This window comes from Sus scrofa, chromosome 16 (genome assembly GCF_000003025.6).
Source record: "Sus scrofa isolate TJ Tabasco breed Duroc chromosome 16, Sscrofa11.1, whole genome shotgun sequence".
In the NCBI taxonomy this organism is placed as follows: domain Eukaryota; kingdom Metazoa; phylum Chordata; class Mammalia; order Artiodactyla; family Suidae; genus Sus; species Sus scrofa.
This window is the reverse complement of record NC_010458.4, coordinates 40543018-40566598: the sequence shown is the minus strand read 5'-3', so window position 1 is coordinate 40566598 and position 23581 is coordinate 40543018. Positions and strand designations below refer to the sequence as shown.

At 42.8% G+C, this 23581-nt stretch overlaps 1 long non-coding RNA gene across 1 annotated transcript in view; it reads right to left on the bottom strand.

Annotated features, from left to right (window-relative positions):
* LOC102167681 overlaps positions 1-23581 on the bottom strand; it is a 238825-nt gene that overhangs the window by 80181 nt on the left and 135063 nt on the right. The window contains exons 2-5 of the long non-coding RNA XR_002339506.1: positions 20130-20379; positions 12233-12535; positions 11165-11354; positions 10074-10174 (exon numbers count right to left, since the gene is read on the bottom strand). This is a non-coding gene — a long non-coding RNA (uncharacterized LOC102167681). The remainder of the gene's footprint in view (positions 1-10073; positions 10175-11164; positions 11355-12232; positions 12536-20129; positions 20380-23581) is intronic.

Genomic DNA, 23581 nt, shown 5'->3' with positions numbered 1-23581 from the left:
CCTTGGTGATGCCAGGAGCCTTTTTTGCATTTTACAAGGACACTTGAGAAAACAAAACTCTCTGACTGTAAATTTAATTTTCTCTTGACAGCCTTTGTGTCTCTGCTGCCCCAGAAGTTATCCGTTACTTCTTTCTTCTGTAATTAAAAATCAAGGGGGGGGGGAATGTACAGGATTAACAAGTTCTAATTTTCATTGATGAGCTCTAAGAGCTTATCAATAATGGGATCAGAAAAGCTGCTTCGCCTGAGCTCTATTTTTCTAGAGCAGCTGATTTTGATGGAGAATCTCTTTCAGGGTGGAAAATGCTGGCTTTACAAGGATTCTCATTGCCAAAGTCAGGAAGAAGGGGTGGGGCAGGCCAAGTAAGTCTCTAGCAGGAGAGCGGCCTGGGCTTGCTACTTTTACAGACTCAGCATTCAGGCTCGGGGGAGCTGATTACAGGGAAAGATTAAACAGCCTGTCTCTCACACACATGTTCCTTTTCTATGGATGGCTTCTGCGGGAAAGGAGTTTGCACGTATCTACTTACGAAGAAGAAAGATACTTCCAATTAAAAGAATATTGGTGGTAATTCCTTTTGAGTTATACATTTGTAGATATAAATACTTTATCAAGGGATGGGGCATCCATTCTGTTTATCACCCACAGAGTTGTAGCTGAGCGTGGGTTTCTCCAAGAGATGCTGAGTTGATCGATAGCATCTGGGCTGTGTCATTTCAAAAGCTGTGACACGCAGGCTCCCAGTGAATGTGACAGGCATGTGACAAGAATGAGCTGCTTAATTGACATGCACAGGTTCCGCAAAAATCCCAATCACGTGCAGAAATGATTCAAGCTAGGATTTATTTTTTTTTAATAACACAGGGCGAATAAAGCATAGATAGCATGAAGCAGGAGCCCTGGCACCTTGTCTTGAGGTTCTTCTGTAGAAAAAACAGAGGCCCCTGCTATACTCAACAGGGCCTGCACTTTAAGGGTTTCAGGCAGAAATTGAGTGGTTTGGTTCTAAAGCTTTCTTTCTCAGAGATGGAAAGTTCAGACTATCTCTAGAGACAAAAAATTCACAAGATAGCAAAAATGGCCAGCAGCTGAGGATTCTATATAAATGATACCAACTTGGCTTGAAGAACATCTTAAACCAAGACCAGAGAATCACAGACTACTGAATTGCCATTTCCAAGAGGTCACCTTTTCCAGGTCTCTTGCCAACCTTCTGGTCCACTCACTCCTCCCCAAGTGAGAACAGCTTGCACTGCAGCAAAGTCTAGTGCTGAGGACAGTCTCACCTGTAGAATACTGGAGGCATTAAATGTTCCTAGAGGTGATATTATATGTATAGAGTAAGAGCATGGACTCTAGCCATATGGTAAGGTTTGAATATAGGGGTCCACTCTTACTAGCTGTGTGGTCTTGGGAAGTTACTTAATCACTCTGAGGTTCCATGTTCTCTTCTGCAAGATAGAGATGATTTTAGTGCCATCTCCTAGGTTATTATGAGATTAAATGAGTGACTACATTCCAAGTTATGTAGAACAGTGTCAAGTAAGAGACATTCAATAAATGTTAACAACTTAAATATTATGCCATTTAAGCAGTGAACTTGCCAAAGACAGAATGATTGGCCTCTCAGAGCCCTCTCCAGCTCTATGATTTTAAACAGCCAGATGGCTTTCCCTTGTTTTGAAAAGGCAGGGGGTAGTTATGGGGAACACAGGATGATCTTTGGGGGTATACGGATGGGTACAATTTTGATAAATGCATTTACTATGCATTAGAAAAAAATCAAGTCTATTATTCCCTCCGCATTATTAATCAGGCTGAAGATAAGTCTTTTAAAAAGTGAAACATGTTGTGTGTGTACATATATAATTATTTATATCTATATATATCAGAATATATGCTACACAATATGGGCAAAATCATAATGACATCCAAGCTGAATCTTAAAGAATGAGGAATGTGATAGAGGCAGGTGTCTATGCAATTGCCCAGGGGTTAATCTGCCATAACAGCAAGGAAGAGAAATAAGGCTGGACAGGGAACAGTCAGAACATGGAACACCTTATATACTGTGTTTAAAAAATCAGATTTTTGTCCCAGAGGTGATGGGAAATACTACTGGGGCATGAGGTTCGAGGGACCTGAAGAAGGAGCTTTGGGACACTACTGCCAATTAAGAGATGATGAGGATGTGGTGCCAGTCACGTCCTCGTCATGATAATGAGGACTCCTGCCAATTGAGAGATGATGAGCAGTGGAGAGGGTGAGTGAGGCAGGTGAAGTCAAGAAATCTTTAGAAGATAAAAGGAGATGCCCAGACTCTGGAACTAGTCTTGTGCTGAGGCAGGGAACTGAAAGATCTGGTCTTGGCTAGGGCTGCCCTTAATTGTGAGATTAAATGGCCCCAGTTTTAAAATATGGGGTGGCCACACTCAGAATCTAGTTAACCCTTAGAAGCTTATGAACAATTTAATTGCTTGCTCCAATTATTTACTAGTCCCTGTAGTACATTCTTGTAGTGACCAACTCATGCAATTCTTCCCAAACTCTTGACTTTGGACCTGGCCGTGTGACTTGCACTGGCCAACTTTAAATGGGTAAAAGTAACTGTGTCATTTGCAAGAGTAAGGCTTAAGAGGCCTTGCACATTTCCTCCTGCCTTCATGAGCTTCTGCCATCCACATGAGAAGAGGAGACTTTGGCTTGTCTGCTGCTCCCAGAAGGAAAATGGAGTCCCGAGGAAAAGAGGTGTTAGACACTGCAGCCTGAAGCAGAGCTATTAGACAAGCCCAGTCTAGACCAGGAAGACCCCAGATGTCCTGCAGACACAGGAGCAACAACAAATCCTTGTTGTTTTAAGCAAACAAGTTTGTGAAAACAAAGCCCAAACAACTTTTTGTCCTGCCTCAAAGTGCCTAGCACCATGCTTTGCCCCTAAAACCTCAAAATCAACTTGCTAGTTTCATTTGAGATGCTTAATGGAAATCAACTGGGTATCTGGGTCCCCTATGGCAAGGGGAAATCTAGACCCTCCGGTGCAGGTGACATAAAGTAAAAAGCCACAAGGCAATTTCCTTAGACACCAAGGGGCCATGACTGAGTTTCTTGTCCTGTGGCTGCCCGTTGCATAGTCACAATATCTGAAGGAGAACACTGAAGGTCTACAGTAGTTTGGGACTCACAAAAAATAATTCATTATGCATAATGGTGATGTTGGCAGTGCATGCCAAATGGTTAAATCTAATGTAGCATACAGTTTCATTAAGGCACAACAAAATTAATCTATCCCTTCCCACCAGGAGGTTTAAACAAAAGCAATGGGGAAGGAGCTGCATGTAAAAAGCAGCAATTCATTAATGAAATGAAGACATGTAAAATAATTAGGCTTATAACAAGAGATTAGAGAACTAAATTAACCCTTCTGTTTACTTTGCACAGAATGCAATGGAGAACTTTGGCAAATGTTAAGTTACTATGGAAATGTCACTGCAAAAGATTAACCTGCTGGCCTCCCATGAAAGGAGTGACCTGTCAGTCCCCATTCTAATAACTTTGTTTTCTGATAGTTAAAACTGTTATCTTTGAGGCATTTCTGTTTTGGTCCCAGAGGCATGAAAGAAAGCAGGTGTAGCTATGCCATTGCAATTGAAACAGTTAATTCCAAAAAAAAAAAAAAAAGTAGGAGTTTGATGTTGACATGTTGTATGCTAACTTGAGTAATTAATAATATTGAAATGAAGGGGCTAATCTAAATCAATGGTGGTCTGAAGCTTTCTTTTGCCTGGTTAGTAATGATAAGCCAAGGGGGACAATTGAGCTTCTTTTCTTAATAACTCCCAAGTCTTCATCTGCTAGGGGAAATGGTGAGAACAAGGACTTGTTTATATGATGCAGAAAATGCAGCTCAAGATTTCAAACAGACTGAGAAATGGAATGAACACATCTTTACAGGTGCCCTCCTGGCTGAGAAGCCCAATGCATTGGAACATGACCCTGCTTTTTTGCATTTTGGCTCCCTAATTTAAAGGCTGCAGTACAGATTTGCAGGCTTGTGTTTCCCCCACTGGTCCAAACTCTTCCATGTATTTTTGGAAGACATCCAGACTCTTAAAAGACCTTCACTGTAAACCTAGACTCTGTGCATCCTGTCACTAAGGTTGTGGACATGCTGAGAGGTAGAAAGTGAATGACCATAGCAAGAGTCCACACCCACGATTTGATGGGGAGAATCTGCTCAAAGCACCTTCTCCAAGGGATAGTGGCAGTGAGGAGTGAGAGGGCAGCAGCAAACGGCCCACCCCACAGACTCAAGTGAGAGTTTCTCGGTGGAGATGGGAAAGAGTACCCCCTTTAGGACTCTACCCACGGTGGCAGCCCCACAAAGAACAGCTGGGCCCAGGCCAGAGCCTACAGTTCCCCCAATGCCTTCCACATGCTGTCCCCAAGGCACAGATGCTCCTGGGTCTCACAGATCCATGACATTATCTCTTTCCAGTTTGCCTTATGCTGATGAAGAAAACAGTGGCCATTCATTCATTCTATAGGATGAACTGAGGATCAGAAGGTTGTAGGCTACTGAGAATCAGCATTAACATTTCCTTCGCCCCAAGTTTGTGGCTGGTGCTTTTTCTACATTATCTTGTTCTATCACTGAAAGTCAAAGGAATTGTGTTCCATTTTACAGATCAGTAAACAGGAACTAAGACATGTTCAGTCATTAGTCTGAAGTCATTTTAAAGATGACTGACTTCTGAAGTGTTTGCAGATATACGAATCATTTTCCACAGCAACTCTACAAACTATGTGGAGAGCAGAGCTGGGAGGGAAGAGAGACCAGAGTTCAAGCTCCTCAAAGACAGCTGCAGTCACCTCTCAAAGCTTTTCATCTGGGGTTGAGTCTGGAGTACGTGACCTGGTGGTGCTCTCTGTCCCCACCCCTGCCCCAAGCTGTGACTATGAGTGGGAAGGTAAGCAAGGCACAGGGGAGAGAGGAAGGCGAGAATGTGGTTGGACACACTCATAAGGCTACTGGAAGAAATCTTAGTGGCCTGGTTTCCTGAAGAGGCCCAGGTGAACAGCAAGCATCATTTTGAAACTAAAAGTAGGGCAACTGCTTCAATATAAGTATCTTTAATGAAGAATGTGAAATTCTGAAATTTCTATAGACATAGGACTATCCCATTTGAGCAATTTCAGAAAGCACTGCATCATCTTCCTCTCGTGTGTCCCCATTAATACAGAAAAGCCACGTTTTCAGTATTGGGTCTTTCCACAATAGCCCTTCTGGCCCACCTTAGCTCAAGGCAGAGAGAAAGAGAGCAAGTAAAAAGAAAAAGACACCCTGCTTTTGCCTCTTTGGAGTTCTTGATGCTCTGTTCCATTCTCCAGCTTCTACATGAGCTACTTTTCCATTCCTTCATTTGTAGGGTTCCTTCAGTGCTTATCTGGGAATGTACCATGTGCCAGACATTGTGTTGAGAAATCTCTCATGGTATCTTATTTGTGACTATAAACTTTGAGGAGGGCACTGTCTTCTCTGGTGTACAAATAAGCAAATGAGGCACAGAAAGGCTGAATAACTTCATGTATCCTGCCCACAGGTGAACCCATGGCTCTCCAGCCTCCCTCCACCACAGACTACCTTTCCTGTCCCACATTTGCAACCATCATTGATGCTAGAAATGTGCCATTATTATACCCTGAAGAGACGGCATTTCCCCCATATTTCATATATTCAGATTGAGGTCCCATGGACATTCTGGAATAAATGAGAACTTAGTACCCCTTAGACTGTAGTAATCTTTAGTAATCTACTTTGCCTGCTGAGCCACACCACAATTTCCAATGCCAAGTAGAACAGTTCCCTCTGAGAGGTGCTGTGTCCTTGCTGGTGCTTCTAACAAACAAAACAAACTATAAAACTTTGCAAATCTGTGAATAGATGGTGCCCAGAGCCTAACACAGTGTCTTGTGCATATTAAGTGTTTGATAAAGATTTGATATGAAAGAATAAATGAACAAAGGAGTGCCTCTGAAAGGTCTCTGAGGCTTCTCTGATCTTCTCAGGTTATTGCTGTTGATACGGACTTGTGTGAGAGGAAGATAAACAGCCACCCAGGCATATTGTCCCTGTCCTGCTCTAACGGTAGCCTACTGTGGGGGTGTAAGGCACACAGTTCTCTGTGGAAATGCTTCTTTACATTCTTGCTGAGCATCTGTCTGAGATTCCCCACAAAGGTTGGTGGAATTTGTTTTTAGGATTACCTGACATGCATTAAAAGCAAATGACTTCACAGCAAACACTAAGGAGCCACTTTGTTCACTGTCATTGATTTAATGGGGATCAGAAAGAAAATCACGTGTATATCTGTTTAGAGAAATTTTGTTTTATTTGTTGAAGGTGGAGAAATCTCCAAGACCTACTTCTTGACTAATTAAGTTACATATAGGTGAAAGGAATTATGTAGCTAGTGATTTGCAAGTGTTCAGACCCTTGAGGAAATATATGTATGGATTTTTCCACTTCAACAAATATATATAAGTAATATGAATAGGTCCATTGTACCTTTATTATGTGTAGGTGGTTAAGAATCAAGGTCAAATGTAAAGATTTCTCTTTTACAATTTTTTTCCCCCTCATAATCTGCCTCCTCTTCCCATCCTCCATATCTTATTCTACTCTCCTAGGTCTTAGGCTACTTGAACTGAAAAGATTGTACAGACAAGCCACAACCAGAAGGCAATTTTCATTTACCTCTAGTGGGCTTGGCACTCTGAGTCAGGACATCTTTTGGATCATTTTGTTACTGTTTCTGCAGACATCTCTGCCTGTCCCTCTTCTGCTGTGCTACCTTACCTGCTTGTGATACTTGGAGTGGCCTTGACCTATGCTCTAGCAGTATTATAAACACTTGAAAAATCCCAGGTGAAAACTTAATCAGCTCACTAACCACCACTGAAAACTCTGTGTTTAGGTCAAATTGCATTTAATCTATAGATTAATTTGGAGAGGATTGCTATCTTTACTTTCAATAAAGTTTTATAATTTATCTTGATAAAGATTTGCATATCTTTTGTTAGTTTTTTTTCTCACGGCTTTGCTCCACTTTAAGTTGGCATCTATTTGGACTTACATTTTTTAATGGTTACAGATGTACAGTAATGCTACTAATTTGGGTATATGGATCTTGCCAAGTTGTTATTCATTTAATAGTTCACATGGTAGACATTACCAGGTCTCCCTAAGCACACCAAAAACCCCCAAACAAAACAAAAACCTCTACACCTCCCAGGTACCCTGCAGTTAGGGTACATGTGACCAGGTGAAGCCAATGAAATGGGAGTAGAAGCGATCTGGGTCATTTCCAGGCTGAGGTGGTGAAAAGCTCCTATATGATTTTTTTCCTCTCTCTCTTCTCCTGCTGAAACAGGTGTGGATACCTGGTGTTGATAGAAGAGCCTGGGTTGATGAATGACTGCATGGTAGAGTCCCTCAGAACTTCAACAGACTACATGAGAAGAAAATAAACTGCTGTTGTGTTACATTGCTGATGTTTCAGGATTAATTGTTAACACAGCATAATCCAGCCTCTATTGACTAACACAGTTTGTCAATAGATTCCTTTGGATTTTTTATGTGGACCTTTATAGCAGCTGTGAATAATGAGTTTTGTTTCTTCCTTTCTAATTCTTAGGTAATTAAATTTTCATGAATACCAAACTTAACAATTAATGAAGTTGACATGATGTTACATTTTGTAGATCTTTAATTAAACATTTATTAATTTTGATTTGCAATTTTCTTTTGTGTTCTTTTAGTTCTCAGACATTTGCTAGGCCCTTAAAAATTTGACAGGCCTCAGGCCCTGCGATAAGAGGGCTTAAGCGGTAACAAGGCTTTGGATGTTACTTTGAGAACTTAACTAGTCTAAGAGCCTGCCTTCTCAGAATGAACTTATGTAACAGGGGCACAGAGAGCCCCAAAGTAACAATAGCACCATGAGAATCCCATCAAATCAATGCTGGAAAGCCTCCCTTTTTTCTAGTTCATCCTTTCCTTTAGGAGGAGAATCAAAGTTAGTTTTCACTCTCCCCTTCTCTTGCATCTGGAATTTGGCGAAGACTCTGAATGTCTTATTATTACCATCTTAACACTGTAGGTATGCTCTAGTTCAAAAAGGTCCAAAATAATAAAACCTGACCTTATCAAAGAATATATGAATTGGAGGATGGTAATTTACTTGACAAAGGGTTCCCTGCTCCACAAAATAGATTCAACTTTGGTGTCCCTAAAATAGCCAGTTCCCTTGGTGCATGTTAAATATAATTCAATTTACAAAAATTCGATTTGCATATAACCTTTTCAGTAGCACATTCATTGTGCAAAGCAATGTACACTTGTAATTGGCTGCAAATTGCCAGGAGACCACCTTTGCACATATTGTTCCTAGATGTGCAATTTTTTCTTAATCTCCATGGGGTAGAGGAGTGGAGTGGCTAAATTTCCAGTTGTTTATCTGATCCCACTGACTAAGCTGAGAAAGGACATTTGCCAGTTATTTGAGGGAAACATGTGCTATGTACAGATTAATGTTGTGCACTTGGAAACAGGAGCTGTGGGAAGGTTAGGAGAACTGAAGGTGGATCACCTGGCTGAGTTTGCGGTAAGAGTAGCGCTGGGTTGGAGAAGATCTCTTTATCTTGGTGGCCTGACAGGCATCAGGAGAAAGTGAAAAGCAGCAAGGGACAATTTAAGATTCTGGTTTGGATGTCATTTTTCCCCGTGAGGCAGTGGGCCTGTAGGAGCATTTTCCAGGGAGACAAATCTAGTCTAATGACCTGAGCCACGTGGTTAAGCAACGTTACAGCACCCCCACCCACGACATCAACCTGACCTCAGAGGTTCTGTGTGTCGTGGGTTCCAGCCACAGGAGTATAGCCAAGATACTTACTTGGCAAAGAAAGTATGGCATTTTCTCATGTGTTATGTAAAAAAGCAAAGTGGCATCTTTTATGGAAAACTGAGTTAAAGTAGATTATTGCCAATGATGCCAAGTTACACCTAAAACTCTTTTCAACCTGAATATTGAAAACCCTGCCTGACACATCACACAGTTTTCAAAAATGATACCTTCTTCATGTATTCCCACAGCCCCCCCTCCCCATGTCAGATGCCAGAGCCCTTCTCTTCTGATTAGGAAGTTCCTACTGGGATTTCATCCAGGGTGGCTAACAGCTCTCCTTCCCTAGGCTAGCCTGCAGGGTGTGCCAGGCACGAGGCAAGAGTCAGATCCCTCCCTCCCAGAGACACTGGCTCCTCCACCAGCTTTGGGGAGGATGCACTGAAAGGAGCTGAAGAAGCCTATCTAAGACCTGGATGGTTGTTGTTGTGGTTGTTTTTTCCTTTGGTTTTTTTCCTACTGGAGGAAATGACTCCTTATCCCCAGTTCAGCTGAGCAGTCTCTCTCACACTGCAAGTTCAACTCCCAGAAGGCAAGGCTTGGCGCCTTCTGGTTCTGAGGCAGGTGTTCTAAATTAACTACTATAAACTCCTGGGCGCAGAGCAGTTAACAAGTTGAAAATGCGAGTTTCTGCTAAACCAAATAAGAATACTGTGATATTTCTTAGAATTCTTAGAACTTCAAATTTAGGGTAGCTGATTGAACACTTTATCCCAGCCCACCTCTCAGCATTATTAACTATTTAACCAAAATTTATTTTTGCCGCAGCGGGAGGCAAGACTGCCACCTCAGGTGTGCAGAATGTGCTCCCTACAACTGTGGGTGTTGTTAGCAGAGACCATTGAAGACACTGCCTCTCAGAGTTAGCAGCTCACAACTTGCACAGCTGTGCCCTGTAGTGCTGGCCCCGAGAAGAGTAAGGCTGATCGATTTCTATCTAGATGGCCTGAATGTGGGGAAAGAGGACAGCCTGGGGTGCAGACTGTCCTGGTTTGCAGTTTGGCCATTTATAATCTATGTTATTCCGGACCACCCACATGGCCTCCCCCTCAGGAACCACACACAGCAATGTTTGACTCAGAGATGACTAAGGAGATGAAGTGGAAGTACCTGGTGTGTTGCCCATCATGGCTCCGTTTCCTCCAGTGCTGCTGAAAGCCGGGGATGCCCAACAGCCAGGCTGAACAGGTCACCATTCACCCCTTCTTCATCTGGTTTGATCCCAGAGGCCGAGGAGATAATGAGAAGGTAAGAGAAGCTGGTGCGCGGGGGCGCTGAGGCTCCCACGTGGTCTGCGTGTGCGGTGCCCGGATGTGCTAAGCTGAGGACACGCCCCCTCACCCCGAGGCCTGCAGAAATGCTTACCCATATTTTTTCTATTTGCCTGAAACCCGGTCATTTCCCTGGTGAGGGAAGAAGATGGACAGCAGGTGGGATGGGTGGGGCGTGAGGCAGGGAGGGCACATGTGCCCTTTCCAGTTCCCAGGAGAAAAATATTGCCTGGGAATGGTAAAATGTGGTAAGAGATTTTGAAATCTGTATTTTTATTTCATTTATTCTATGCTGTGTTCCCTTTCCTTTGTGGCATTGTAATCAACAGGGATTAGGAACACTGAGGGAAGGGCTGCTCTTGAAGGAGGCACTGTGTGTGTGTGTGTGGGGGGGTGCTCATTAGTGACCAAGTGACCAGCCCTCCCCAGAGCCTTCAGAAACCGAGAGGTCAGAGTTTGGCCCCTGTTGGCCTCCTTCAGGAAATTAGAACCTAGAATCTTCTGGATTAAGTCTTGATCATTTTATTTGGATGAAGAAGCGCATTCTCTCCTGTGCACTCAGACATGGTGGCTGTAACAGATGGGTGGATATACAGGCCTCCTCCAGCCTGCTTTACTCTGCAGAGAGGTGGGGCTGGAGCCATAAGGAACCATGGAATCCCCCCCTTTGTCCAATGGAGGGACTGGATTCAGATGCTGCTTTCCCTTTCCTCTCCACCTTCCGTGGGAAACTTTGAACCTGAAGTCATAGCTATTCAGATTCAAGGATCCTGCACAACCAGGAGAGAGGCATCTTCCAGGGCCCAGCCCTCAGCCATGCTTGGCAACACGAGCATTCATCTCTTTTCCCTGGAGAGAGTCAGGGCTGTCAGTCCTAACCATGTTATAACACCCAGGGAACTCCAGAGGGGTCCCAAAGCAGCTCCTTACCTTGCTCAGAGTTCCTCCTGCATCTCAGTTGATCAGAATTGACTTCATTATCGTAGGCTCAACAGTTTCCCTGACTCTCCAGCCAGAGAGAGCAGAAATAGTGTGCACTGTGGACCGAGCAGCAGGAGACTGACCACCACCAGAGCAGTGTTGACTCAAGCTAGGCACAAAACCTCCCTGGGCCTGTTTACTTTAAAGCAAAAGAACAAACAAACAGAAAGATGCCCATGGCTGAGAAGTTCAAGTGAGATGTGGATGTGAAAGCATTTTGTAAACCACAGTATATCGCAGAAGGCGATTATTCTTCTTGGGAGGGCATGGGTGCTGATAGGAGGCTGGCCTGTGCTTTATCCTACTATCATAGAGACATCAAATTAGCAGCCTTTGGAGTCCCACTTGCGTTGTCTTTATCCTCCCCAGGGCTTAAAAATATTTAAAATTCATTGCCAGTGTTAAAAAACCAGGAACTTTTTATATTAAAGAAATGGACTTTCAACTTCACTTAAAAAATTAGACCTGGCAACAGTAGCCACCTTGAGCTGCAGCATCTGCCTCTGAACAGAGTCATGTGCTCACTATTTCAACACAGTCTCCATCCCTCCTGGTGTCTTATACCTCCGCCATTCCATCCCCTTGTCTGCTTAGCCCTGTGGGCATCTGAATTTACAACCCCTGGCCCACTAAGAGTTTACCTGGGAAAGTTGCCTCTTGCTTCCCAGTTTATTTTCACTGCCCCTACCATTACCATTCTCCCTTCCCATGGACAGGAGACTTGCCTTTTCTGAAGCAAGTAAGGAGGAAAATTGGGGGCTAAGAGGAATGGCATGGAGGACTTCTCCATAAAGCACCAGCCAGAGCTTGTTTTGGAATGCTCGTTATTTAACAGCTGTTCCAAGAGGTCCAGATTAAGTTTCTACCAAGCAGCATCTACTCAGATATTGAGAGCAGTGTTCTGATTAGCTGTGGCTCTGTAATCAGCCACCCCAAAGCTTAGTGGCTTAAAATAATTTATTGATTTGTCTGACAGTTCTGTAAGTTAACAAGGCTTCGTGGGTAGTAATCACTTACTCTATTTCATCCTACTGCAGTCATGCAGTATGTAGGGTTGGAGTTGTCTGCAGGCTCAATGGGGCTGAAAGTCCAAGGTGGTTCATTCACAAGGCTGGCAGTTGATGCTGGCTTGGAGCACAGATGGGGCTGTCCACTGGAGCACCTGTGTGTGGCTGGGTCTTCTCACTATGTGGTAGCTGGGTCCCAAAAAGTGTTTCAAGAACTCCTGGAAGATGATGCAAAGCATCTTCTGCACAAGCTTCAGAAGTCACACAGTGTCACTTCTGCCATATTTCATCAGTCAAATGCAAGTCACAGAACCTGCCAGATGCAAGAAATAAGGAGTACACAAAGCATGAATAATGTAAGACATGATTTCTTGAGGGAGCCCTCTTTGGAAACTCACCACCACAGGTAGCATTGGTGAGGCTGGCCCTTATTTCACAGCTCCTTTCTCATATGGGTTTTTCCTTTTTTTTAGAATAACTCATCTCCTCTCCCTTCAGCTTTCCCCAAGGTAAGATATTAATGAGATCATATTTGAACTCCCTGACAAAGTAATGCCTCCTTATAAAGCATACTATTATTATCAGCCTGCCTGATCTCTCCCCCTGGAGTCCCCAGAAGACAGGATGAAGGACAATAGTGCATATATCTTAACAACAAACAAAACTTCATTAAATCCATTGAAATAACACAGACATTCAGATTTAGTACAGATCAAATCCTATTACCAACAAATTACATCAAATTGCCTCCCCAAATCTGTAGAACCAGATGTTTTCCAAGCCCTACTTCCTTTAGGCAAACACCCAAAGTAAGCAATGTTAAGGACTACCAAAGAATTAGAACATCTCCTGAGATTTGTTAGGATGGGATTTGACCCATTTTCTTTTAGTCATAGGTTCCGGCATCTTAAAATCAGGAAGAATAAACCTGCAAGATTCATAAGTGTGAGCTGACTGAGAGATGGGTCTCATTTAGATAGTAGAAAATACATCTTCTGCTGCTGGCAGACACCCCTTCCCAGCCCTGGGGGATTCCCACCAGATTCTCTGTTCAGCATCTGGGGAGTTTGCAGTGTGAAAGCCTGTCTGGCACCCTACTCCACGTCCAGAATCTTCCCCTAGGAAAGAGGGTAAACTCAAAATAAAGGTATGAGCTTCAGACCATGTAAACTTCTGGGGTAGCAGCAGAGATGTTGGCATTCTGACCTTTCCCCACATTAAGCCTCTGCTTTTACTTTTTCTGAAGACACATATATCTTAATAATTTCCTGCTTATTTCCGCTCAAAGTCCCTAGGTGTTGCATTAGGATTAGGCCAGGGGTTCAGCCACCTAGGAATGCTCCTGCTCCTGTAGAAGGCAGCCCCTCTTCCAATACAAACATTCCCCAAAGCCATGAGGGCCTGCCTTCCACCCCCTGAGCCTTCTCCTAAGCACTCCCATTTCTCATTTCAGGAGATATCTTTCCTTCTCCATTTCAGGTTACAACATCCCAGGCATTCAGTTCCAGCCATCGAAGATCTCTACCTTCTTTCCTTCCCTTTGGGCAGGATATACTCAGGCAAAGGGAGGAGCAGTGAACACACAGGAACTGATGGGAGGCGATCAGCCTTTTCCTATGGTTTACAGAAACATGACATACCTAAAATTGGAGACCCTTGGTACTCTTAGCCAAGGGCCATTTGTTCATGCCATCTTCATGTTTTCCTCTCTCCCAAATTCATCCATTTATACTTTTTTTTTTTGATAAAGAATGTCATCCCTCTACCCTCCCAGTCTGCTTCCAAATTAACCTTGCTCAAGCTACAGGCATCCCCTAACTGACTCCTTTGTCTTGGCTCACAGCAAAAGCCGAGGTATGCTGCATTGTTGATGATGTCTAGTTTTCTTCTGATTTTGTTTCTCATGAAACAAGCACAGGCTGGGAATCTGCTGAAGCGCCAGAGATTCTGCTAAGTTCTGGGATCCAGAGTGAACAATACCGCACAAGAGAAAGCAGCTCTGAGGACAATCCTTACCCAAACTGAGCATAGGCTTTCTTGTGGGTTCATCTTGCCCATTCCAGTAGATTAACCAGCACTTTATGAACAAGAATCAGGCCTCCTGTTTCCATTTGGACCTCTCTGCACCAGCTAGCACAAGGCTGGGCCCACCGTGGACATTGATGGCCAGACGGCAGGTGGTCCCAGGCTGCACCCTCAAGCCAGAGGCTCCCTCTTCTTCCACAAGGACACCAAGTGCTGAAGTTGAGTTAAGATGCCCTCAAGGATCTACCTGTGAAGAATGTCCTTAACTCATGGTTTGTAATACAAGGAGAGCTCAACTAGCTTTGAAGTCCATGGTCAGAATTTGTTTCTTGTAGCTTAAGTATGCTTTAAAGATAAATTTTATTTTTTCAAGTTGGAGATTCAAGATAATCCATGTGTAACAACCCTCTTTCATGTTTGCACTGGAATACTCTTTCTTGTTTTCTTGGCCTTGCCTGTGTCATGCAGAAGTTCCCGGGCCAGGAATTGAAATCACACCACAGCAGTGCTCCTGCAGTGACAATGACCCAAGCCACTGCAGTGACAATGCCAGATACTTAACCTACTGTGCCACAAGGGAACTCCCTGGAATATTCTTTCTTAAATGGCCTGGTGTCAACAATCCTGAGTGTAAGGTGGTGCCTTCAGCCTGTCCTGTGATAGCCTCTCCTGAGCCAATAGGAGAGCCATGATTCATGATGTACCATCAACCTTTGACAACTATGAATCACAGCAGAGATTAACTTTTCCCAAATTCTTTATTTGAAACATAAATCTGCTTATCTCCTTGGGAGTCTGAGCTTGTGAACACTGTTTATATGTGTCTGGGAAGGAAAGGGTTGAGAATCATATCTTAAAGATGACCTTATGCTCAAGGTACCCACACAACCATTGAGAACAACTACAGTGCTCACTGATGGTTCCTCCATGAGGAGGCAGAAGGCTGACAGGTCTTCATGTCATTTGCCTAAGGAATTTTTTGCCTCTCCCCAATGTGACAGAGATGGTGTGCTAGCTAGGGTACAGTAGGAAGCTTGCCTTTTTAAATTGTCATTTTATTGATCATAATATATGCCAGTAATTACCTCTTCTGCTTTATGTATTTTAATTACTTGCCTTTTTCCCCCCTCTGCCTTTGAGTCTCTGGGTGATTGGATCAACAAGGGTGCAACTTCAAATAATTCTAATAAAGGAATCAGTCTGTTATGATGTTGGCAAGTTGACCCTCTTTATTAGAGCAGCTCCAAAATGAAAGTCAGTCTTAAGAGATGCTGCTTGTGGAAGCAGAGCTCTTGTCTTTTCTGGACTTAAGGACTGTGAGTGGGAATTGCTCCAGGATGCCTCTTTGAGCAAAGTAAGGCAGGCTGCAGATCTGTGGGCTGCAGTATGTGCTGGTGTCTGTGTGCTTCATGTATGCACAATCCAGGTACACCTTCCCCAGATGGGAACAACAAGGCTGCCTGCTTTTATCCAGACAGTGGAACATACTCTAGGTTGGTAAGCATAATTCAAAACAAAGATCATCAGCAATCCAAGTTCAAAAGGAGCTGCTGTATTTTCAGAAAACATTCTTCCCTCCCCTCTGACTTCTGTTGTCTATTCCCTGCAGGCTCTGGGGATGCCACATTGTCACTGTCACTTAGGGAAGGGACCAGTGGAGGAGAGAAGAGATGTGGTCCCTGTCGAGGCTCCAGGGGTTGCTCCTTGCACTGACCTTCCCTCCCCTGCTGCCCTTTGGCCACCTCTCCAGAGCGGAGTCTCACATGCAAGGCAACTATAAGTCAGGTGGTTCTGACAGCATGTGCATGCAACAGCATGTCTCTCAAAGGCAAGATCAAGTAAGAGAAAACTAAGCTCACATCAGACCTCAGAACCAGAAGACACAATTATTTTTAATTCCTACTTCTTTCTGTAAAATATTTTAAAGAGCCGATTCCTTTTTTTAATGATTTTTTTTTCCAATGATAGCTGGTTTACAGTGTTCTATTTTCTACTATACAGCTAGGTGACCCAGTCACACATACATATATTCTTTTTTCTCACATTGTCATGCTCCATCATAAGTGACTAGATATAGTTCCCTGTGCTATACAGCAGGATCTCATTGCCTATCCATTTCAAAGGCGATAGTTTGCATCTATTAACTCCAAATTCCCAGTCCATCCCACTCCCTCCCCCTTCCCCTTGGCAACCACAAGTCTGTTCTCCATGTCCATGATTTTCTTTTCTTTGGAAAGGTTCATTTGTGCCACGTATTAGATTCTAGACATGAGTGATATCATATGTTATTTGTCTTTCTCTTTCTGACTTACTTCATTTAGTATGAGAGTCTCTAGTTCCATCCATGTTGCTGCAAATGGCATTATTTTGTTCTTTTTATGGCTGAGTAGTATTCCATTGTACATCTGTCCCACATCTTCTTAATCCATTCATCTGTCAATGGACATTTAGGTTGTTTCCATGTCTTGGCTATTGTGAATAGTGCTGCAATGAACATGCGGGTGCATATGTCTTTTTCAAGGAAAGTTTTGTCCGGATATATGCCCAAGAGTGGGATTGCTGGGTCCTATGGTAGTTCTATGTATAGTTTTCTAAGGTACCTCCATACTGTTTTCCATAGTGGTTGTACCAATTTACATTCCCACCAACAGTGCAGGAGGGTTCCCTTTTCTCCACACCCCCTCTAGCATTTGTTATTTGTGGACTTATTAATGATGGCCATTCTGACTGGTGTGAGGTGGTATCTCATGGTAGTTTTGATTTGCATCTCTCTAGTAATCAGTGATGCTGAGCATTTTTTCATGTGCATGTTGGCCATCTGTATACCTTCTTTGGAGAAATGTCTATTCAGGTCTTTTGCCCATTTTTCAATTGGGCTGTTGGCTTTTTTTTGGCTATTGAATTGTGTAAGTTGTTTATATATTTTAGAGATGAAGCCCTTGTCAGCTACATCGTTTGAAACTCTTTTCTCCATTCTGTAGGTTGTCTTCTTGTGGGTTTTTTTTTTTTGTTGTTGTTGTTTTGTTTTTTTATGGTTCCCTTTGCTCTGCCAAAGCTTGTCAGCTTGATTAAATCCCATTGGTTTATTTTTGCTTTTATTTCTGTTTCCTTGGGAGTCTGACCTGAGGAAACATTTGTAAGGCTGACGTCAGAGAATGTTCTGCTTATGTTCTCTTCTAGGAGTTTGATGGTGTCTTGTTTTACATTTACATCTTTAAGCCATTTAGAGTATTTTTGTGCATGGTATGAGGGTGTGTTCCAGTTTCATTGATTTACATTTGGATGTCCCACTTTCTAAGCACCACTTGCTGAAAAGACTCTCTTTTCCCCATTTTATATTATTGCCTCCTTTGTTGAAGATTAATTGACTGTAGGTGAAAAAAAGCAATTCTGAAAAACTCTTTGTATCTTTGTTACATAATTAAAATAAACAAACATATAGTTTATTTCTTTAAAATAATGTTTTAACATTATGTCTGTCACCTTATAAGGCATATAGTTTTATTTTTACTTAGCAGTTGAGGAAACTGAAACTCAGAGGAGCTAAGTGACGTTCCTGAAGACACACAGCAGTTAAGGCAAAGCCAGGATTCCAATCTTCCTCTTCTGTCTTCAGGATCAGTTCTTTCCAAACATTTTTTCCCTCTTGATTCTTTTCTTATTCCAGGCCTATTTTTCTTTTTATTTCATCAGGAATCCATACATCACGCTAATGTTATAAAACCTTTTCCTCTCTTAGATGCCACTTTCAGAGACTGATTTTCTTGGGTGGTTTTTGGGAAATCATCTCATTCCAAAAGGGCTGCATCACACATGTCCCTATGCAAGAGTCTTTGGTCTGAGTATGTTAATGGCTCAGGCTGCAATGGCAGTCGAAGGGAACTCCATCCTGTGCCATGAATGCTCCAGGCTTCTGTCCCACTGACCTAGCTTCTCAGGCTCAGGGCTTGCTCTGGGATTTTAGAGGACATTTATAGCTATCTTTAGGTATTTACTATATGCCAGGGTCTTTGCTTCATTCTCTTCACATATTATCTTTCGTTTCCACGAGAACCCTATTCAATATGGATGGATGATGATCATCATCCTCAGTTCAAACGGGTTCAAAGAGTTTAAGCCAATGTCTATGCAGAGCTGCAATGCATTCCGTCTCTAAAGCTCCAATTTTTTCTTTCTTTCTTTCCTGTTTTGATATTAATTCCTTGGTACAAGACACCCAAAAGATTCCTGTTACCTTAATGGCTAAAAATATGGGAAACATCAGTGTCAGCACACTTCAGGTCACCCTTAAAGCCAGGGGTTGAAGCCTGAAGCCCAAGGCTCACAAAAGCTAAGTCAGACTAAAGGGTATGAGAATCAGGAATCCCAGATTCTGACTCCAATACTTTAGCTAAGCACTAACCACCTGCGTGACCTTGTGCAAGTTGCTTTGCCTCTCTGAACTTTCATTTCCTCACCTGTATAATTAAGAGTTTAGAGGAGGGGCTCTCTGAAGTCCTATCCTGTTCTAAGACTCTCATCACACACCTATTGGGGCATTTTTTTTTCCAGAACAATTCTGCCACCCGGAGTCTTATGAAGCAATAAGACTCAATTCCCTATAACCACAACATTCAGCATTCCCACTTCCCCAAAGCATATGGCGCCATGGATGCCTGCCAGGAAGCACTGTGAACAGAAGTGAGGAATGGATGAACATCAGCAGCAAACATGTTGGGTTTGTCCTTCTTGTTGTCCTTACCACTGAGCATCTATAGTTGGTATAGGAGATGGTCCTTTTTACCAAGTAGTTCAAGGATATGCTCTCTGTCTTACTGGAGTTAATAACTTCAGATCTCCTTTACCTTATGGCTCTATCAGCAAAAGCGTCTGGCCCCAGTCTTCTTTTTGGCGTTTTCTGTTTCTCAGTGTTTCTCCATATTTGGTACACTACTAAAATTTTTTTAAACAACTAGAATTAAAAAAGAGAAAAGTATGTAGGACCTAGTCTATCATGTTGGCCCCTGAGGGAAGAGTTGGATGAAGACCTATTTCATACATGCAAGAGAACTGTCAAGTGAAGCAAGGAGGAACGGATGGGAAAATGATTTGATTTTGGTGTTAATCAGCTTCTCTGTTCTTTCTCAGTCCTTCCACCTCCATCCTAATTTTACATTTTATTGTAAAGGCTTAAGATCCTGATGGAGAAGGGGTAGAGTATGGGGATATAGAGAGGGCAAGGAATAGAGCAAATTAAAGATATTTCAAGAGACATCATTTGGCACAGAATCCATCAGAATTCTGATCTTCAGAAGTCAGACTTTCATTTTTTAAAGCCTAGATTTGGTTTGGTTTTGCTGTTTGTTTCATTTTTGTCATGTGCAAGATTGTGATTGCTTTGAATGTTATTGATTTTCCTGTGTTGATCACAAAAGTCTTGTGCCCCCTGCAAGGCTCCTCACAGAAGAGCTCTGTGGCCAGGCAGTGGGTACCCAGGCCTGAGGGAAGCCCAGCACAGCTCTTCTCCACCAGTGGCAGGAGTGCGGGAATTCAGCCTTTGCTGTCAGTCCTGCCCCAGGGAGGCACGGGCCTACACAGAGGAAGGTGGGGCCTCTGCTGCACTTGCCCATGCTTCACAAGCATTTACAATGGGAGCATGTCCAAAAGAATTCCCTTCCCAGGGCAACACTGGGCAGCAGGACAATGGGAAGGGAGTAACACTGTGAACAAAAAGTTGATCTGTGATGACAACTTGGTGAGATGTGAAAAGTCTTTTTTTTTTTTTTTTTTTTTTTTTTTTGATTAATGGTGCAAGTTGCAGACAGTCCGGCCAGCTACAAAGTGCAGTCAGCATGCATTGGAACTGCTGTTGGGGCCTTGCCTTGCAGGGAAGGAGCACATACCTGTCTCAGCCACGGAAGACCCCTGTGCTAGCATTTGTTCTGTTGGACGTGGATGGCGAGCTGATCCAAGGCCATGTAAGAAGAAGCTGCTTTAGGATGGTGGGGAGTGGTTCAAGGGCCTTATTTTCATTCCTGTAGTAATGAATGGCCATAAAAGTATGCACTGGTCCGTAAGCCAAAACAAGCAGTGTAAGATCCAAGGAGAGACCCCCAGAGCATTGTGGCTGCATAACCATGATGCCCAAAAACACTGAAATGAAAAAAAAAAATTGAATCAAGTGATTACGTTGTCTTGATGGGTTAAAAATTGGTCTGCTTTCTTATTTCCTGCATTGATCTTGGATCACTGAATTAATACATCTGGTCTCTGTTCCCTTTTGGTGTGACTTGGATGCACATGTTGGGAGGAGAATCCTAGGGGGTGTATCCATTCTAGACAATTGTTTGTCTTGGGGCAGCTGAGAACCATTGGGACAGAAAAATGAAAAGGAAACAGAGGTGACAAGAAGTGGGTCAAGGGAAGAATGTTGAGGGGTGGTGGCATAAGGGACTTGGACAAATTGAGATTGTGGCAAAGAGAACTTTTGAGGTGAGTGACTTCTGAAAAACTGTTTATACCACCATCCTAGATATCTTACAAAATATTTTGAAGTTCTTGTGGCTTACATAGAATATTTAATAAACGCACAATTTTATTGTTATATCATTTTAAGCTGAAATGGGTTTATGGAGTTTCAACAGAACATCCACTTTGAGGGGAACATGATGGCAAATTACCTGAGATCTGAGAGAGACCCCTGGGAAAGGCACTTGACTCTGTGTAGGATTAATCACCCTCTAAAATCTCAAGTTCATTTACATATATTTCTGAGAGACATTGAACCACTTTCTCTTCCTCAGAAGCTCTGCTTGTTCAGTTTACTGACACCAGACTCTCTAAGGCTATTGTCGTGATGGTACTTGAAGCCTATTCTGGTTGGCTAGAACATCCTTTGAAATTTTCTCATACCTACTTTTCTCAGAATGTGTACAATAAGGAAAATTCATTTCCTTCCTGTCAAGAAAAGTTAATGATCATTTTCCATTATATTAAAATATTACTCATTGTTATGACTTTGGTTTAATGTTCTGCAGAAATCACCAATGTACTGCAGCGTTTAGATATACCAAGGCCAAGGCACATGTGCGTTATTTTAAAGTTTCTACTAAAAAACAGATTGTTGCAGATGAGTTATAACCAAAAAAAAGGGGGAAATCACAGCATTTCAAGAGAATTAATAAGTAATTATATTTGTAAAACTCACTTTTAGCATGAAAACCAAAATTTTTAAGAACATAGCCTCCAGAATATAATTATAAATGCCACATTGAGTCCATGAACCAGAAATAAGAGCATTCCTCTAAGATATGATGAATGCTTTAAGTACTGGGACAATGTTTCTCTTTTGGGGAGATGAAAAGTTGAATTACAGGCTACTACTGTATTATATTTCCTCAAGTAGTTTAGTTATTGCTCATATTTTTTAAATTTCCATGCCCCCTTAGGGGTTCATTATTTGTGTCCACAGAGGACAAAGACAAGTTGGGAAGTGGACAGATGGAAAAACCAGAAAGGCCTCAGAGGATTCCCAAAGTCCAAGAATTAGGAGGTGTTTCTCCCCATATTTCAGTAGATGTCAGATCACTAGGACCAGAATGATAGCAACGTGAAGGAGACTGAGAGCAGTGAAAGGAAGAGGAGAAAGAAGATGGGGTCTTAAAGTGGGGTGAGATGCTTTGGGGGGTGATGGGGGGAGTCATCTGGAAGGAGACTGAAAGCAGTGAAAGGAAGAGGAGAAAGAAGATGGGGTCTTAAAGTGGGGTGAGATGCTTTGGGGGGTGATGGGGGGAATCATCTGGAATTCATTCCAGCATATCAATTCAGTATTGGTTCCTTCTCTTCCATATCAGTTTGTATTAGTTCAGTAGGGCTGCCATAACCAGATACCACTGATTGGGTGACTTAAACCACAGAATTTTATTTTCTCACAGTTCTGGAGGCTGGAAGTCCAAAGTCAGGGTGTCAGCTGAGTTTGTTTCCTCCAAGGCACCTCTCTCAGCTTTCACACAGCTATGCTCTTGTGGCTTTTTCACATGGTCTTCTCTCTGCACACTCACCCCTGGTGTCACCCCTTCTTTATATAAAGACACCAGTGATATAGGATTATTAATTACCTCAGAGTAACTGAATCACTCCTTTGAAAGGCTTATCTCCAAGTAACTCACATGGATTGGGGTTCACCCATATGATTTCATTTTATCTTATTTACCTCTTTAAAGGTCAGGTCTCCTTTATCTAATGTGGACATTAGATCCCGCAATATTTCCTTTTATTTTAGATAACACATCTCATACAATACACGCTAATAACAGGCATCTTTAGATATTCCAGTTACTTTATGGTTTGCCATATATAACCTAGATTTTAGCTGCTCATTCTCTCTCCACCCACAACTTTGGGAGAATAAGACAAACTTGATTCAAGACCAATTCTATCATCCACTGAAGTCCACAGTGTGTGCTGTGATTGCTGGGACACTCCAGGCCCTAAGGGCTGTGGGTTCCTCCCACTGAAGCTCAGTCACAGGTGCAGCCTCTGGTTCATCCATTTCAACCAGACCTGAAACTCTGCTCCTTCAGGGACTTCCCAAACCTCCACTCACATCTAGCATTTTGTGAGATTTGTTTCTTTATTTAAAAACTGGGGCTAGAGGAGTTCCCATCATGACTTGGGGGTGAGAACCTGACTAGTAACTGTGAGGATTAGGGTTCAATCCCTGGCCTCACTCAGTGGATTAAGGATCTGTGCTGTAGGTTGCAGATGCAGCTCGGGTCCAGCATGGCTGTGGCTGTGGTGTAGGGCCGCAGCTACAGCTCTGATTCAACTCCTAACTTCCATATACTCAGGTGCAGCTATAAAAAGGAAAAAAAAAAGAAGAAAAGAACTGGGGCTAGGGCCAGGGCCATGGAGAGGGGATGCCCTACACAGGGCACAGACTTACCTCCTGCTGGTAAGAGCACTCCCACCTACCCACTTCCCCTCCCTTTCTTTTCTTTTCACTCCTCTTATGATTATGACAAATTCTCTTTTTATCTCATACAGAGACGTTTAATAACTTTTCTAGCTTGAATATACTCTTGGGTCTTACCCTCCACAGAAGTGGCTTGCTAAAGTACTTCTTCAGCCAAAGATATTCAGGGCTCTCTCTCAGAAAAATTCTGATGAAGATGATTTTCTTGACCTTGCTGTAAGTACATAAGTCAGCCCCTATTTTTGATCCAGCCCTCATGTTCATCCTACACATCCACAGCAATGTGTGGGGGCATCTCCCAGAAGTCCTACCTCTAAGGGAGCAGGACACTGGGAATGCAACTTGCATTGTGCAGCCACAGCTGTTCAGAAAACAGCAACA